The 16,948-nt window shown below is 37.6% G+C and overlaps 1 protein-coding gene across 1 annotated transcript in view; it reads left to right on the forward strand.

Annotated features, from left to right (window-relative positions):
- The first annotated feature begins 544 nt into the window (after nucleotides 1-544).
- Nucleotides 545-16,948, forward strand: part of LOC139697582 (uncharacterized) — a 525,492-nt gene continuing 509,088 nt past the window's right edge. Inside the window, exon 1 of the mRNA XM_071596349.1 lies at nucleotides 545-614. The gene's annotated coding sequence lies outside the window, so the exon portion shown is untranslated. The remainder of the gene's footprint in view (nucleotides 615-16,948) is intronic.

The following is a 16,948-nucleotide window of genomic DNA, read 5'->3' on the forward strand; positions in this document are numbered from 1 at the left end:
CACGATTTATTTGTCGCCCAATGGCGGGAGGAGAGATATGTAACGGGTTGGCTAATTAATATCTCTGAAGATATATTTTAGACAAATAAATCGTCGACGACGTACCTTTTTCCGTTCGCGAAATATTTCATTCTTTTCTGGGAATGGTAGTTCATGGAAACGGATTTTCTTTGGTAGACGTTATAAAATGTTGAAATGAAAGTATAACTGGCACAGGGAAAGGAACTGGCCTACCCTTATGTGTGAATTTCACACGCCGTCGGGCTTAGTACTGGGTGAACTCTACCATCACCTACCAAACCGACCTTCGGGTTGATTACTATGTTTATGGTTTATATATATATATATATATATATATATATATATATGATAAGGGGAGGTTAAACCTAACTTATTACCTTATAGGCAACAGCTTACCTGTTTGTTAATAAGTTTTTTCAATTGGGATTGAAAGCAAATAAAAGAATTATGTTTAGTGAATTTGGTTTCAATGATTACTGAGCACTTTCTTCGATTGTTTTTTAAATAAACTCTTTATTATTACAGGGACACACAGGATATATATAAGGATTACAATCTGGACGTATTGCATTCAGGAATCTCTCCAGATAAAGGTAAGATCTCCCTTTCCCTGCTACTTGTACTTCAACTACATTATACTATTGCATGTTCCTTTACCTTCTTTTACTCTTCTTGCACAATAATGAGCTAACTTGTTTGAACCGTTAGCGTCAGGTATAACGGTAAATATCGAAATTGTATTCAAAATCTGAAGGTAGTCGAAAGTCTTCGTTGCATTTTGAATAAGTCATAGTATATTTTGAGTGCTTCTACTTGATTAATAAAATTAGTTAGTTTTATTATTAATTTTCATTTATTAATGTTATATTTAGACAAGGCCATCGATGTACCCGTTGTTAACCGCCGTTTATTTAACTACAAACTATAATTTTTGATGTCATTGTTGATGTTTCTAAACAAAAGCTAGTGGTCTGCATATTAAAAAGCTAGGTTGGAATGTCAATTGAATATTTCGCTAAGGAGTGTGGCAGTCAGAATATAAATATTGAACCATATCTACGAATCACCGATAAAGCGAACGCATTAAAATGGCATACCGGGACTCCTTTCTACTCCCTGTGGGAATTTTAATTGTTTACGCTTGGAAAAAAATCATTTCTCGCGCGAACAAGGATGGTGGCATGCATTTGCCATTCAACTTTCGTTCTGGATCCCAAACGCAAAGAAGGATTCTTTAACTGTCGATGAGTTGAAACTAAATCACTTTAAATTTTTAGGAGTAATGTTTTTGTTTTTTTTACGTTTTTGGTATGCAAGAATGCCGACAAAAATTTTAAAATTCAAGCCATGTCCCGATCTGTACGAATTCTGGTCGTGTGCTTCATCGGCCTCGTTGACATACCTACGGACGTGAGGTAAAGTTATTTTCCTCTGGCAATATAATCTTCCCATGGGCTGTTATATCTCAGCGCTCTCAACTAGAATTTAGGGTAAAAATTCTTCAAAGCAATTATGTCCTATGTTACTCATTTAATTTTAATTTCATATTTTTAATTGATAAAATTCAAGGAAATATCATCTAATTAAATTTCTGGAGATCGTTTCAGTTACCTAATTTAATTGGAATATTTTCAGATACGATGCAATCATATTAGGTAGTTAATTCGTTTATTCAATATTGATAATCCTTTATAGCTACTCAGGAATGCTTATTAGATAAAAATTTTCACTTGTTTGATGTTCTATGCTAGCAGATACAATAGCGTCAGATGTCGGAGTCAATCATAAACCTGCTCAAAGCACAAAGACTGCTGCTAATAATCGTTGTGCTACCTTCATTGTTTTCAGCGGGAAGATTAAAAATATTTTAGTTTAATTGCTACTTTAAAATTCTTGGGTATTTAATCCTTTGAAGAAAGGGTATTTCTTTTATAGGGTTCATTGCACCCTTATAAACATTGAAATATAAGATCTTCCATTTTACTTCTATTGTGAATTTAAGTTTTATCGCGCTATATTTTTCAAGTTTACGGATTTCATCGCAACGAATATAATTTTATTAAATTTTTTAATATCCTCATTTGACTTAAATATAACTTTTTTGTGTATGTTATCAATTTATAAAGCATTTTTGATACTTACGGTTTCGTAGTAGCATCAACTCTTGCCCTGTACAGAATAATCATCACAAATGTTATGAAACAATAAGTGTTATCCATTAGTGGAATCCTCATGACTATATAAAATATATGTTATTCAAAAAATCTCTTTACTCGCCGTTACTATTGCGGTTGTTGTCAATAGGTGAGATAACTTCAAATATTCCATTTGGAGTTGGTATCCACCCTTATAACAATAGACTCCAAAGGCTTACTATTAGGTTTTAGTAGAGCACTTCAATTGCTCTCAACATTTTGCTAACATAAGCCTTCTTGACTATCTCGATAGTTTTCGCACCGTGCACCTCATGTTGGTGTACTTGAAGGCAAAATGAAAGGATATTAGGGATTAGTAATAAGGGAATTCATTCTATGTACTTCTACTTCATAGTATTTTGAGCAGCCTTCTCATAACATTCTCTGATATGATTCCCACGGCTAGTTTTTTCTTCGTCATTCTCCTTCTTCTCATGATTTCCCTTACTCCTACACGGCGTAGCTGCCCGAGTATTTTAATTTTTAGGTCACGGGTTGTTGATTCAAAGGTTCTGTTCACACTCGCCGGAGAGATACTTACGTCTCGACGACTCGCTGAATTCATATTCCCCAGTAACTTTTCCGAGTGGCTGTTGCTGTGGATGGGGTGGAGTGAAGAGGGTTCACCACCGCATCTTATTTTAGGCTCGCACTCACCTTTTCGCGTTGCAGGAGTGGGAGGGTCCAACCACCCCGGGAACGAAGGACCACGAATCAACCCCTCCCCTTGTTATCGCGCTGTGGCACGCGCCGTTAAGGGCCCGCACTCCCGAGTCCCCGCAGCACATGAGAGCAAGGGAAGGGCCGGCCATCTCATCTCTCTCTCTCCCCAGGCCGTTGTTCTCCTTTGATCCCCGGTCTTTTATCGACCCATTTCGGTACGTGAGTTTTTAACCTCTCCCCCTCTGTAACATATCTCCCCCTTACGTACGTACTCCTATCCACTACCCAAACGACCGCGTTGGACATCCACACGGCCCCCTCTTCTCCATCCTCCTTCCCTCGCCGCTGCGTCCCATACGACCACCAGCGCGACGAGATGCCCTTACCCGAGATGGCGAGAGTGGTCTTTACGACCGCTCTCCTTAAAAGAAATGAAGCTGCCTTGGCAGAGAGATTGGTGAGATTGAGGCAAAGACGTCGTGGCTCGGTTAGTCCGGGGGTGCACGCGATGTGGTCTTAGGAGAGCGTACGGCTCCTGTGGGTCGTGAGGTAGTTCGCTCCAACATGTGCTACCTGAGAGTATCCATTTATGAAATGGGTCTTAAGTTGAAGGATTCAGGGGGCTCGAAATCTCATGAACACCGATGATATCGTTGCTATGGAGAAATTACGTAGTTTTTATGTTGTTTTAAAATATTTTCTAAAATATCATCTGTAGAGCGGAATAGATCCGAAATTTGCTCTTCTTTTGTCTTCTTTTTCTTAAAACTTAATAAATATCTTGACTTGAATGTGAGGGATCTGTAGAATTTCAAATAGCTCTGCAAGTAGCGTTAGCGAGGTAAAAGTAACGTTTATTTTACATGCCAAAAATGTCTTATCAAATGAAAATATGAATCTGTGTGACCAATCTTTCACGAGTACTTTTATTTCATCTATTTTTTCCTGAAAAAGGAATTGATCTAAGTTTTCTGCTTGTATCCTATGTTTTTATGCAGCATTCTGTTTTTTTTCTAAAATGAGGCACCTAAATTTTGTCATTAATCGAGTTAAAAACTCGATGTAGTTTCTTGCTATAAACACTTATTAAATCCATTACAGCCTAGTCCTAATCTCATTCACCGGTATTTCTATTTGTATGGATTATCTGCATTAGAAATGAAATGAGGATCTAACTCAAAGCGCCATATCCAGAGAACGAGGAGATCCTCAATGCCGGCACAAGATGGAGTAGTTCCGTCGGTTCTGCATCAATGGAAGTTTTGAAGGTGTGTCGCAACCGTCTCGAAGATATTGATCCCATATCTCAAAGTAAACGAATATATAATTAACAAGTTCTCTCACGTGGTGGGCTAGTGTTTTTATTCTTAAGCACACCATTTTCAATTCCGCAAGAGAAAAAATACATCTAAAGATGCTGCGGCCACAGTTATATCTTCAGTAATATAGTCATTTTCAAATGATACACAATTTTAAATTTCGAAAATATTCCTGAGCAAACATTTTCTGTATCCACTTGTCAAACATTTCAGTTTAAAAACTGGAATAATTAATTAAATGAGACCTACGGCTCCTTTTAGGACTTGACCGTTTTCCCTTTTATATTTAGTGCATTTATACGAGACCAGTATTTTAATCTAGTTTAGTCTAGTCTAATTTAAAGTTTTATGGTAAAGCGCTCTACGGTGTAGGGTGTCATCTCATATATATATATATATATATATATATATATATATATATATATATATATATATATATATATATAGCTCTTATTTGTGGTGAGAACTCTTTCATAACTTAAATTGACTATCAGGTGCAAACTTGATGAATTTTTCAAGAACCTATTAACTCGCTACGCCAGAGATATTTCAAAGATACGAGATACTCGTATCATGGACTTAAATTTTGGACCCTACAATTGTTGATTAATGTTTCTTCCATTCCACCAACTTTTTGAATTCTTTTCTCACTGATCTCCTTATTTTATTGTCATTTTAATGAGGATGACGAGGGAGGATGGGGTCTTTAAGGCGGATTCTTATTGGTGAATTCTCTAGATGAAAATATTTGGAGTGGTTAGCTACTTAAAAGTGGGTGAACACCATTTGCGTCATAATTTATCATTGCTCTCATCTCGGTTAAATGGCACCATGTGATAATTTGTCGGATGTTACCATGAGGATAATTATGGAGAGTCTGCTAGTTGAAATTCTGAGATTGTGGCTCATGGTGAAATACCGAGCCTTTTTCCCTTATCTTTTTATACCACTGTTTACATTCAACATCATAGGCTTTGGATTCGTGTGGCATTGTGGTGCTATATTTTACCCGAATTGCTAATTTGCTATTGCCCGACCTGCTATTCCACGCAAACACCCTTTGTGCGCCCCAATTCCTCTGTTTTTCTCCGTCCCGTGCCCTTTTCCTCCCTGCCCGAACACATCGCGAGGTAGTGGCAGTTCTGGTCGCAGCCAATCGTGGCGTGGCCATGTTTGCTTGTAGTCCGAACGTGTTGTGTGTGGCTCGCCACTTCAGTGCGTAAGACAGAATTTACTCGGAATCGTAGCACACACCTTGTTGTGTGCTTTGACACAGAAGCGGAGAATCATGGTTAATTCGGGACTAGCTTTTACGTCGGAATTGCAGTAACGTAGGCTTAATAAGAGCGTGATTCAATAAGGACAGAACTTAGCAGATTTCGCAATTTAAACGAGCTCGTTTGCCTCAAATTCTTGAATATTTTTATTGATAGTCAGGTATTTTTCTTGTAACTTAAATTGACTTTAAGTTATGACCCACTTTATCAACTACCTACGGTATTTCCTCTACTTTTAAATTGCTTGCAGACTAGTTAAATTAATTGTTCAGTTATTAGTTTAGAGTTAGATCAGAGATAAGTCGAGACATTTACAGATGCCGTGTCCCGAGTATTTTAGTAATGGCGAAGCAAAATTCAGACCGTTTTCCTCCTCAGCCATCTTCAAAGGGAAACGAATTATAAAATGTTGTGCAAGTTCTCCCCCTTTATGTTACATTTTGTGAAACGTGCTTTGCGAATCCCAACGGCTCGCCACTCCATATCTCTCTCCTAATTTGTTTTTGGATTCTCCGTGTTCTGCGAAATACCTGCGACCTATCGTTACGACGCATCCACGTGCCTTTTAGATGCCTCGTTAGTCATCATATCTATATTTATCGCTTTGTTCCTCTTCTTCAGGATTAAGGCAGAATGTTTTGAAGGATGATATGAAAACTGTTCCCATATTCATTCCGGAGACTTGCGGCTTTTCCGTCATTCATCACTCAAAATTCTCAGAGATTGAAAAGAAAAGCATGTGGCAACCATAGGCAAATTATTTTGGCATTCAAAATGCGGTCTTAACTCGATAACTCCCTGTTTCCAGCTCTATTATATTATTAGAGTCTGGCGAAGTAAAAGAAATTCGAAAAGTACAGGAAAAAGTTCGTTAAGCCTGCGAAACAAATCAATCAAGGCTACGCCTATGTTGCGATTGATCGGGAATCTCAGGAATAATATAATTTTAATGAAATGTAATGGGGAAAATTTATTTTTTTATCCTTATGTATATTACAATCAAGACATACACATAGAATGCTTTATACTCTCAGTATATTTTGGGTGATCAAATTTTCTACTATACCAAGTGCTTTTTGCGTTAAATACCGGAGCTTTAGTCGAGAAGAAAAGGCTTTATTTTCAAAATATATTGTTCTATTATGGGGTATCTATGCGTCATAAGCCCTTAGGTTTCCCTAGATGCCGTAAGCGGATGTGAGAATGAATAAAAGGAAACCGAAGACACTTTTTTCAGCCTAATGAACAGTCCTCCCTCATAAGATGCGTTGAATATTAATGGGTGTTTCTTCTTTTAAGGTTGTTTTGGCTTTTAACGTTCTAAATTCTCTCCCCTGTTAATATTAATGAAATATTGAATTCGTCATTTTTTATGGCAACTGATCCTGTAGTTGTTTATTGGCAAAGGAAATATTGGTGAATTTGCTCGTATCTCATGGATTCAGCTATTTAAATAATTTTAATGATGAATTCCAAATTGTATCTTTTGAGCATATTCTTTTACAAATAGCGGAAACGACACGTAACTCACATTGGATGCCGCCGTAATTTCTAATGAAGCTGTACTGTGTTCATAAAAAATTGTTACTGAATTTACAGCTACGATTTCATAAAATGAAGCCGCGCCTTGGAAGACATAAACCTCCGGCGTTAAGGGCAAAATTTTTATATTTTCACCTGGAATCGACTTCGTGCATTGGTAGAACTGCCCACCCCTTTCGAAAGAAGTATAATATGAGGTTATTATTTGCAGGTTTCATTGTGCCACATCTTACCAGCACTTAATCTTTCGGTCCGAAATCCTCAATATTGCCGTGAAGTTCAGAAGGAAGATGGTTTATTGCCGTTCCGCAGCCATATCTCTTTATCCCCCTAGAATGTAACGGGAGCCCTTTCTTCACTCCGGTTTCCTTCAACCCCCCAACCCTAATTCCATCCTCTCTACTCCGTGATCCCTCTTTCCTCGCCCCGAGATCCAAGTATATTTTTTGCGATTCATTCACCCGTTTACGAGCGCCCTACTTGTTTGTGTGGCACGTTATCTCCAAACCGGCTTTTCCTAAGATATCCGCATTAAGGGGAAGGTGGGTTGAATATTATTTATCCTTCAACGCGCTCGTCCTCCTCTCTAGAGACCATCTCTCTCCCTCAACCAATCTTCCTCTGTCTATCTATTTCTCACTCTAAGGAGAAAGAAGAAGGCGAGGATTTTTCATCACCTTAACAAAGTGCCACCAAAAATCGTTCTCGCTCTGTCCTTTTTGACATCCTCGTACGAAGTCATAGGGGCGCCACCCATATTTTTTTCAGCAAAATCTAAAACCTTTTTGATGCAAAAAGTCAGTTAAATTTCTTTATGACGTTTAAGATCTCAGTACAATTTATTTAAAGTTTTATAATTAAGATGAGATTACATGAAAGAATGGTGTTTGTCTTGAGATGTAAAACCCTCCTGAAATTATTATGGGAAGAGTTTCCTTTGAGCTGTGTACCGAAGACAGGGCGGCATAATCTGAACTTATACCCTGAAGACCTTTCTTCGAGGCCATCATATTTACCAAGCCCGTATTTAAATGCTCGGTCTTAAGGCAAATTGCTGTGAATAATTAAGCCACATTTACTAAGGCCCATTAGATGAGGTTAGTGAAAGATTTCAATGATAAATCGAGTTAATCGTGATCTTTTTTATTAAATTATCCTTTGTGTTCTTTTGCAATGAGTGTTTTATTTCTTTTACAGCCTGGTATAAATTTTCAAAATGTAAAATAATGAAAAAGCTGCGTTGAAATTCTTTTTTGATGTTATCTCAAGAGCCCAAGGATTAAAGTAATACTTTTCTGATATTTAGGGTTGTTAAATATTAATTTTGCTTTAATGAATGTATTTTTATCTTAGTAAATATTGATATTTGGCCATTTTAGGCGAATTGTTTTCATACAGCACTCTTAAAGCATTCCTTTGGCTTGGGGCTAATCAGTGTACAAGTGTATACATGTATGCATCAAACACAAATACTAATTACTGATTTCCTTGTTAACCTATTCGGGAAATATCCCTCACTCGTCCTGTGTAAATGGGAACGTCTTAGTATTAAAAATGTGTGTCTGATCACTGGGGAGGGATTGTCTTTCCCCGTAAATCACCCCACCAATCTCATTATTCCCCTTCTTTTGTCCATCTATATTGGTGTAAAAAAACTTTTGCAGTTTGAGAAAATTTTATTCAATAAATTCGGTCTAAAGAGAAGCCGTGAGAAGCTCAATACATCCTTTAAATTCACTGGTTAATAAAATATATTAATATGTTAAATTCCGTGTGGGACAGAAATGGCTTTCCTTTCCGTGTTAGTTAGCAATGAGAAACTATGGTAATAGTTGACAATAAATATAGGTGAATGCAAATGCGGAAAGGGTATCCGAACTTCTAAATTTCATCATCCATGTGGTATTGTCTTCGATGTTTGGGCTCTTAACCTGCTTGAATTCACCCGTAATATTTGGTACAAGATTCCAGGGGGCCATTTTCTGATAAAATATGTTGGTCTCATTTAAACCCAGTTTGTATTATCTTTTTTCTATCTACCCCGTGTGGTAACCCTATGCGTTTTATATCAATTTGAATTATTGAATTCTTACTGCAATGGTCTGTTTGATGTTTTTACTCAATGCCACGGAATGAAGGATATTTGTACAGTAGGCAAAGAGTAATGAGAATAAATTTAAATTTGCCTTCGAATTCCAGTTAGAATATTAGATGTAACCATTACAATTAATCATTGTGATCTTGCACTTTTTATGAAAGATCTGCGGATGCTTGCGTTCCGCTTGTAAGAAAACACCCCCGGCTCTAATTCTTTCTCCTCACAGGATTCTATTCCAAGCAAGTCTTTCTTTTTTCTTTGTATCCCATCTCAACCTTCCAACTCGTCCCAATGAAAAAAACAAGCCGTTCCTTAGAGATTAAAAGATGGCGTCCTCCTTCGTGTAAGGCGTCGGGCTGAACTAATAGCAGGGCATTAATTGCCCCCTCGAGCAATTTGCAACTCCACTGCGGTTTCACCTCTGACCTCATTTCCGGAGTGAGCCATGCAGAGTAAGATGGCTAGGGGCGTAGTACCTTGGGGGGCGGGGTGTGGAACGGTGAGGAAAGAGACATTTGAATATGCATCGCCAGGAGTGGGTAGAGGAGTGAGGTATGAAGGATATCTGGGTGGTGGATGGATAGGCTGAATCGGATGAACATTTTCGTCGAAAGCTTTAGCGAGGTAAAGCCCACACAAATGTCAGGAAAGAAAAGGACGTTTGTGGAAATTATAGCGAGGCAATGGATTTTTAACGAAAAAATACCGCGATGGCAAATAATGATGAATAAAAGATTTAAAAAATTGAACAAAGGAATAGATTACCGGTTGAAAGACTGACGTTGCTGGGGTTATAAGCATTGCAGAGAGTATTAAGGATCAGTGTGATAGGCATGGGATGAGAATAAATGTAAATAAAACAAGCGTTATAATGTTTTCGAGAAATGGGAAGGCTAAGTAAAACGTTCAAACTGGAGGACTAAAACTAGGGCTGCTGGAACAGTTTAGCTATCTAGGCAATGTTTTGGACCAAGAAGTGGGGATATGAGAAAAAGAATTGCGTTAAGTAGGGCTTAACTAGGAGAGATTATATGGACGATGTGTAAGGACGTTCAGAAAAGACTTCGTAAAACTTTGATATGAGCGAATTTCTGAGCGGCGTGGAGACATGGTCCTTGATGCAATACAAAAGCGTAGATGGAAGGCTTTGTAGTTGTTGGTGTGGAGAAGGTTGGGAAATTTAAAGTGGACTGAAAGGGAAACAAACGAGGAAGTGCTAGGCTTGGTGAGGTAGGGGGGTGAATTGTTGGAAAAAATCCAAAGGTGGCAGCAAAGATGCATGCAAGAGAATTTTGATTGGCGATGGCACGTTGAGGACTATGCTAGAGAGGACGATACGCAAGTGAGAAAAGGGTAGGAAAAGGATTTGTATTTGTATGTATGCGGAATTGAAAAAAGGTTCACGGTGCGAATATTGTTCGCATAGTAATGAGATCTGGTGCTTTCCCAGCGTATTTACTTGATGATGTTTTCTCGGGTCTTCTACCGGGCCAATATGGAACTCCTGACCCGGTAGAAGACCCGAGAAAACTTCATCAAATATTGCATGTTTTGTCGATGTCATGCTATGAACTGTTAGGATAGGCAAAGCACTGATATTTGATCGGCGTGTGTGCATGCAAAACATAAAATAAATGGGAGATTATCAGTATTTATCATTATTTTGATAGAACGATTATTCCGCATTCTTACTACTCACATGAACCATTATTTCTTTTCGGGAAAAGTTAATGTAAGTTTTGGACCGTTGGTAGTCAATTAAGCTATTTTTATTGAGAGAAAGTAGCGCGTATACTTGGTTTCGATTGTAACAGACCCAATAAAGTCTCTTGTATCAATTAGTAATCATTGAAGCACATAGATACCGTCCTTTTATGATGAAACGAATCGAATAACTTTGTTTAATTCTATGGAAATTTTCAAACTCGTGTGATATGGACAATTCCACAAAGTGAAGCCTGTAATTTTAAATTATTTATATTTACGCCTTTAAAATTAGGGTTAATTCCGTTTTCCTGATATAATAGATTTTAAATTACTTTTAATTGATGTTAATATTAAGAATTTACTAATTTATAACCAAATCTGCTGAATAATCAGTACACAATTTATTTTTCAAATATAAGTGAGAAATTGTGAATGTACATTTCAATTTCACTTCCAAAACGTTACATCAGGAATTACTCTTAAAAAGGTTAGAATTGACGTTTAAAAACAGTCATTACTTACGGAGGGAAAAAAATGCAGGTAGTATTTCTAAATATATTTCATCACGTTGATAGGACGACCCAATTTATCATTTTCGAATTGAAGTAGATATCTGCGATCCGAGGGTCAAATAGTACGAGTTAATATATATATATATATATATATATATATATATATATATATATATATATATGATACAAATATAGTATAAAATAAGAAATAATTAATACTTACTTGTACACACAATTGGGAAATATAAGTACGAAGATGCGTATAAATAAATATAGAAATACTAAAGAACAGTTTTAGATTTCGTAATTAATAGGGGCTTTTAATCAGATGATCGGAAATGAATTTCGATGAAATCATCTCCGATCACCTCACGGGAAGGGGGAACTCACCGAACATCGAAATGCCTAAAGTGCTTGTAATAGCGCGCGATAAGGTGCGCGCAGAGGCAAAGAAGGATTTTGGCCATTGGTCGATTGAATGTGGAGCGGTAAGTGTTTTGTGCTTAATATATTTAAAGATTGGGAGAGAGGGGAACGAGAAGTCAGTTTAGAAAGGAGGTAAGGAGAAATTGAGGAGAAAATCCCGCAGAGGAAGAGTTTAGGAGGGGGAGGACTTAAGGAGGGTGAGATTGTGGAAGTTTTTGTGGGTGGTAGGGTGAAAGGTGGGAGAGATGCATAAAGTGCCGAGTTGACGGAGTTTGAAAGATTCAAAAATGGTGGAAGGGAGCGAAAGACGTGTCTCGGGTGGGGGGCTGGGGGTGGAGGGGAGTGGAGCTCCTTCGTGCACGTGTGTGTGAAACTCACATCTTCTTTCTCCCTCGCGACCTTCACCTCTTCAGCCTCCCACAGCCCTCCTCGCCGCAGCTTACCCACACGCCATCTTTCCCCCTCCCCTTTCGCGTCCCTTTCCCACGCCTCCCCGCTCTTCCTACCATTTTGCCTCCAATGTTGGCCCTCCTGGGCCCCCACGTGCACACACGCAATACACAAAATGTGTGGGTGTGTGTATAAAGGAGAGAATTTCTCCCTATCCTCCCACAACCTCCCTCCTCTCTTGACCATTGGAGGAGCTAGGCTGGCCAATGACATTCGCCTACTCCCCGTCAGCCTCCCAATTCCTTCCACCTCTCCCACGTACTGCTTGCCGAGGTCACGTGATGCATGCATTTCTTTTCAATGTTTGTGAGCGGTGTGGGTGTGTGCGTTCTCGCAATGGTAAGGCGGGTGAGAGCGTCTGTTTATGTACGATGCGGAACTCCAGAAATGGAGATACTCCAACGCGAAAGGCGAAGGCTGTTGAGCCCGACGTACGGAAGTTACAACCCCCTCGTACTCCAGCCCACCCTCAGGTGGAAACGCTATTCGTTTTATTTTTCAGCGCGGCGTTTATTCCCATCTTCATTTTTTTCCTAAAACGTATTTATTTAACGAGTTGATGCTGCAAAAATATTCCGCGGTTTTCGCTAGCGCGTTTTTTTTCCTGGGCCCGAGATTTTTAACGCCTCGGTGGATTCTTTTAATACGTTTTATTTTATGTGGCGGATTTTAATTGGGGGTTGTTTCGATTTTCTCTTTGGCTTGGTGTTTTAAAGGAGTTGTGTTTGTTTAACGCTGGCTCCCTTCAAAAATCCTTTAATCTATTCGCCCGCCTCATTCCAGCACTGCGGAAAGCTGTTACTATTACCATGCGCCTATGTCGATTCCGTAGTCCTCTCATCTTGTTGTTCTTTTCCGGGTGCAGGCTCGGGAAGTCACCATTCATTAGGCACTTTCCGATGGTTTCCATCTGCTCTGTTGTGAAAAGACGTTTATGTTGAAGGAATGGTGTGGTTTCTTTTTCCTGGTGATTCCCTCTGGTTGTAATTTCTATTGAAGAAATTCACTTCCTCTTAAAGATGTTCACCCTTCCAAATAGAATAGTGGTTGTCCATATTACTTTAGCCTTCGGCTTAATGTTACAAGGTGAAGGGTTACTTTTATTCAACATCTGCAGTTGTAATGGCTAATGTATGGTTAGAGTGACGTAGTAACATAAATAAAAATACCTGATCGCTGGTGGATAGCTTGAAGTGAAAAGTGAAACTATCAAGTGCATATTTTGTAGTCATGTATATTTTCCCTCATTTAATTGAATTTTTTTCTATACGTTCGAGAGGTTTGAGAAACTTCCGTAATTACAATATCGTAATAGCTCCATTACTGAGTTTGCGTTTTCTCTTAAGTAAACTAAATGTTAATTATTTAATTAAATAATTGAGGTAATGTTTTCACACTCATATTGTTAATTGTGCTGAATTATTTAAGTACGCGTACCAAGCAAGTTGCATGTTTACCGAACACATTTCACAATAGGCTGACGATCGAATGATCTCGAAATATACGTGGAAAAAAGTCCTTGAATCATTTATATTAGTAATGTGATATGGAAAATACATGTACATGAACTCATCACACATTACTATAATTAGTAGATCGATTAAGCTCGCGTAATGGATACCTAAAACTGAAATATTTCATATAATATGTCTTAAAAGAACTTTGAACTTCAAAAGCACCTCAAAAATAATACGTTTCTCTGTAAAATATGTGAATATTTAATTTATTCTTTATACTCCCCCCATACTGTCATAATTGCCTATTCCTATTATTCCCCTTCCCCGACTTCTCACATTACGCCGCTCTTCATGGCCGACGTCAAATATGTAGGAGTCGTTCCCTTCTGCAGCAATGAATCTTAATACTACTACCTTAGCTGCGTGCGAAATTGCAGTTTTGATCTAATACCCCTCACGTGTCGTTGGTAATACCTCTTCTTAGTTGGATATTCGAATTGACGTGAATGTTATGCATAAACTCTTTCCTCATAAATGTTACGCAATTTCCTGCCAATTTTACCTAACACCGTTGTTACTTCTCCGGTAGGTATATAATGTATTACGTCTTCAGATCCTGTGGAGCTTTTCCTATCTCAACACCCAGGGAGTTTCTGTACTCAAGCCATCGTCATCCACGGCACATTTATTCCTAGTTTATGATCTATCTTATGTAACCAGATTCTTTCGTCGTAAAAATGTTCCACTTATTTTCTGCGCATTTTCTATGTTTGAAAGGAACTTAATAATTTTAGTTTAGGTGTAATTGATACATTTTAATTTCTATCTTTTCCTGTAGTTTATTACTTTTACTCGGTTGCTTTTATTCACATATTTGCGCCTTTCCTGTGACCCTGTTGCTTGTATTCCTTCGTTTATTACTTGATTATCAGTTCAGTTTTCTCTCTAACTTTAAGTTCTTACATTTTACGAGCGTATCCCCTTCCATCAATCTGAAAAAATTATAATTTAGTCTGTTCTAATTAAATATAATCGTTTCAAATTAGCTATTCCTATTGTGTACCCTACAGCCTATATTATCTATTTTCTAAGACCTTCCCACTTTTATTATGCTTCTCTTAACCGAATACGTATTCTGTACATGCATTCTCTCTAGTAACCATATTATTGAACTCCTTGTATCCCTAGTTTCTCCAACTTAAACTGTTACACTTCGCTTTCGCATATCTTCTCTTTATAATATCTATGATTTATATCAACAATTTACTCAGACATTTATGCTATATTACATGAGCTGAAAAAAGTGTAATAAAGTTGAAATGGCTGTCATTGATGTCCCAAAATTTTAAAATACATGGGATGCGCGAGGGATAATTTTAATTGACTTTCTTACAAAAGGAAAAACTCTCAACGGCGAGTATTTTGCAAACTTATTGCAACGTTTGACCGAAGAAATAAAGCAAAAGCGGCCGCATATGGCTAAGAAGAAAGTGTTGTTTCATCAATACAACGCACCGGCACACAAAGTTGTTTTTGCAATGACCAAAATTCATGAATTAAAGTTTGAATTTCTACATCATGCACCCTATTTGCCAGATTTAGCCCCCTCGGATTATCTTCTGTTCGCAAACTTGAAAAAATGGCTCGGTGATCAAAAATTTTTCGACGGTGAAGAAGTGATGTCGGCAGTTAATGGGTATTCTGAGGAGCAAGACAGTTCTTATGATAAAAAGGGTATCGAACATATTGAACATCGCTGCGAAAGTGCATAGAGCTAAAAGTAGTTTATTTTGAAAAATAAATACATTTTTTCCGAACTTTTTTATGTTTTCCTTGTTTGGTTGGGTATTTCTGGGATCACACTCGTAATTCCTGTCTCTATCGAGTGTGTAATATGTTAAAGTTTCTAATTCTGTTTTTCTTAAATACCAGTGGTTGCATTATGAATAACTGATCGAAGCACTTTCCACTATCAAGTGGAAAAGTGCTTCGATCAGCTATTCGATATGTTCGATTTCCACCACATAACGCCTGAAATTACTCAATTTGACCAGTTGGGTCCATTGCATGGCAGGTTAATGCCTAATGTAATTTATGGGAAAACGAGTGAGATTACTGCTTGACATGCTTCGTAGTGCCTTATCGTAATGACGAAAAATTATTGAGGACTAGAAACGTATTGAATTATACTTCGTCTTCTTGTACCCGTCAATTTGCCTAGGGTCTCTCCTGGCCTACTGGAAGAGTTTATTTCCCGCCAGCGCAACTCTAAAATCAATGCAAGACGCAAGTCTTTTCGTACTAAAGCTATGGCCCAAAGAGAGAGACTTTTGAAGTAGGTGCGTGAACAACATAGGTATTTTTATACAAAGGGGAATGAGAATGGAATAAAATTTGGCAGAGAAAGTATATTAAGTTTATGAAATTAAATTAATTTTGCGAATGAAAACCCTAAAAATTTGCCATTCGGTGTATTCGGTTTGAATATAGTTTCGTGTGTTTCATTCAAAATAAGTGCATATCTGGATAATTGCTTAGAACATTTTCTCAAAATTTGGTTTATAATACTAGATATTGGGTGATAAATGTTAAACTCTGCAGTTCTTTTAGAAGACAGTATTTTGCCTGCTGAGACAACTTTTGGAATTAGTTTATTTTGCAAAACTCTTCGGTTTAATGACTTTCTTCCAATAAATGACCGTTCAACGGGAGAAAGTCCCTTCCGAAGATGCCCAGTTCAATGCAGTTGAAACGTCGAGACACAAAATACTTCCAAACAAAATAAGCATAAAATAACTTTTGGGGATCGTTCTATCGACGATTTACCTCACATATAACGCCAAATTGAAATTTAAGATGGTGAAATACTATCAGTTATTAAAATTACATAGTTGCATTTAACCATATCATGATTATTTAGTTATATTTATGCCAAATAGTGCAGCTGTGCTATCATAGAATATATGTTTTTCTTCCTTCATTGTTGCATATGGAAGCAAGACTTAATTTTTATTTCCCAATATGCGTAAGTAGATTGTTATAGATTAAATAATACATTTTTAGAATGTAAGAAATGCCCGAAGTATTGAATGTGAGATTCTTCATAGTTCACGTGATGGTATTTTAATTGTATGCAGGGAATCTATGAAAACGATATGCTACTGGATGCATTCTTAGTGTATGAGATTTTTCGTGTATAATTTCACACTGTTAGGAGGAATACGAAAAAAACATCCATAAAAAGAATAATAACCCCCTAACACCCTTACGTGGACCAAAAT

Source organism: Hetaerina americana, unplaced genomic scaffold, assembly GCF_022747635.1.
Source record: "Hetaerina americana unplaced genomic scaffold, ioHetAmer1.1.p SCAF_8, whole genome shotgun sequence".
Lineage (NCBI taxonomy): Eukaryota > Metazoa > Arthropoda > Insecta > Odonata > Calopterygidae > Hetaerina > Hetaerina americana.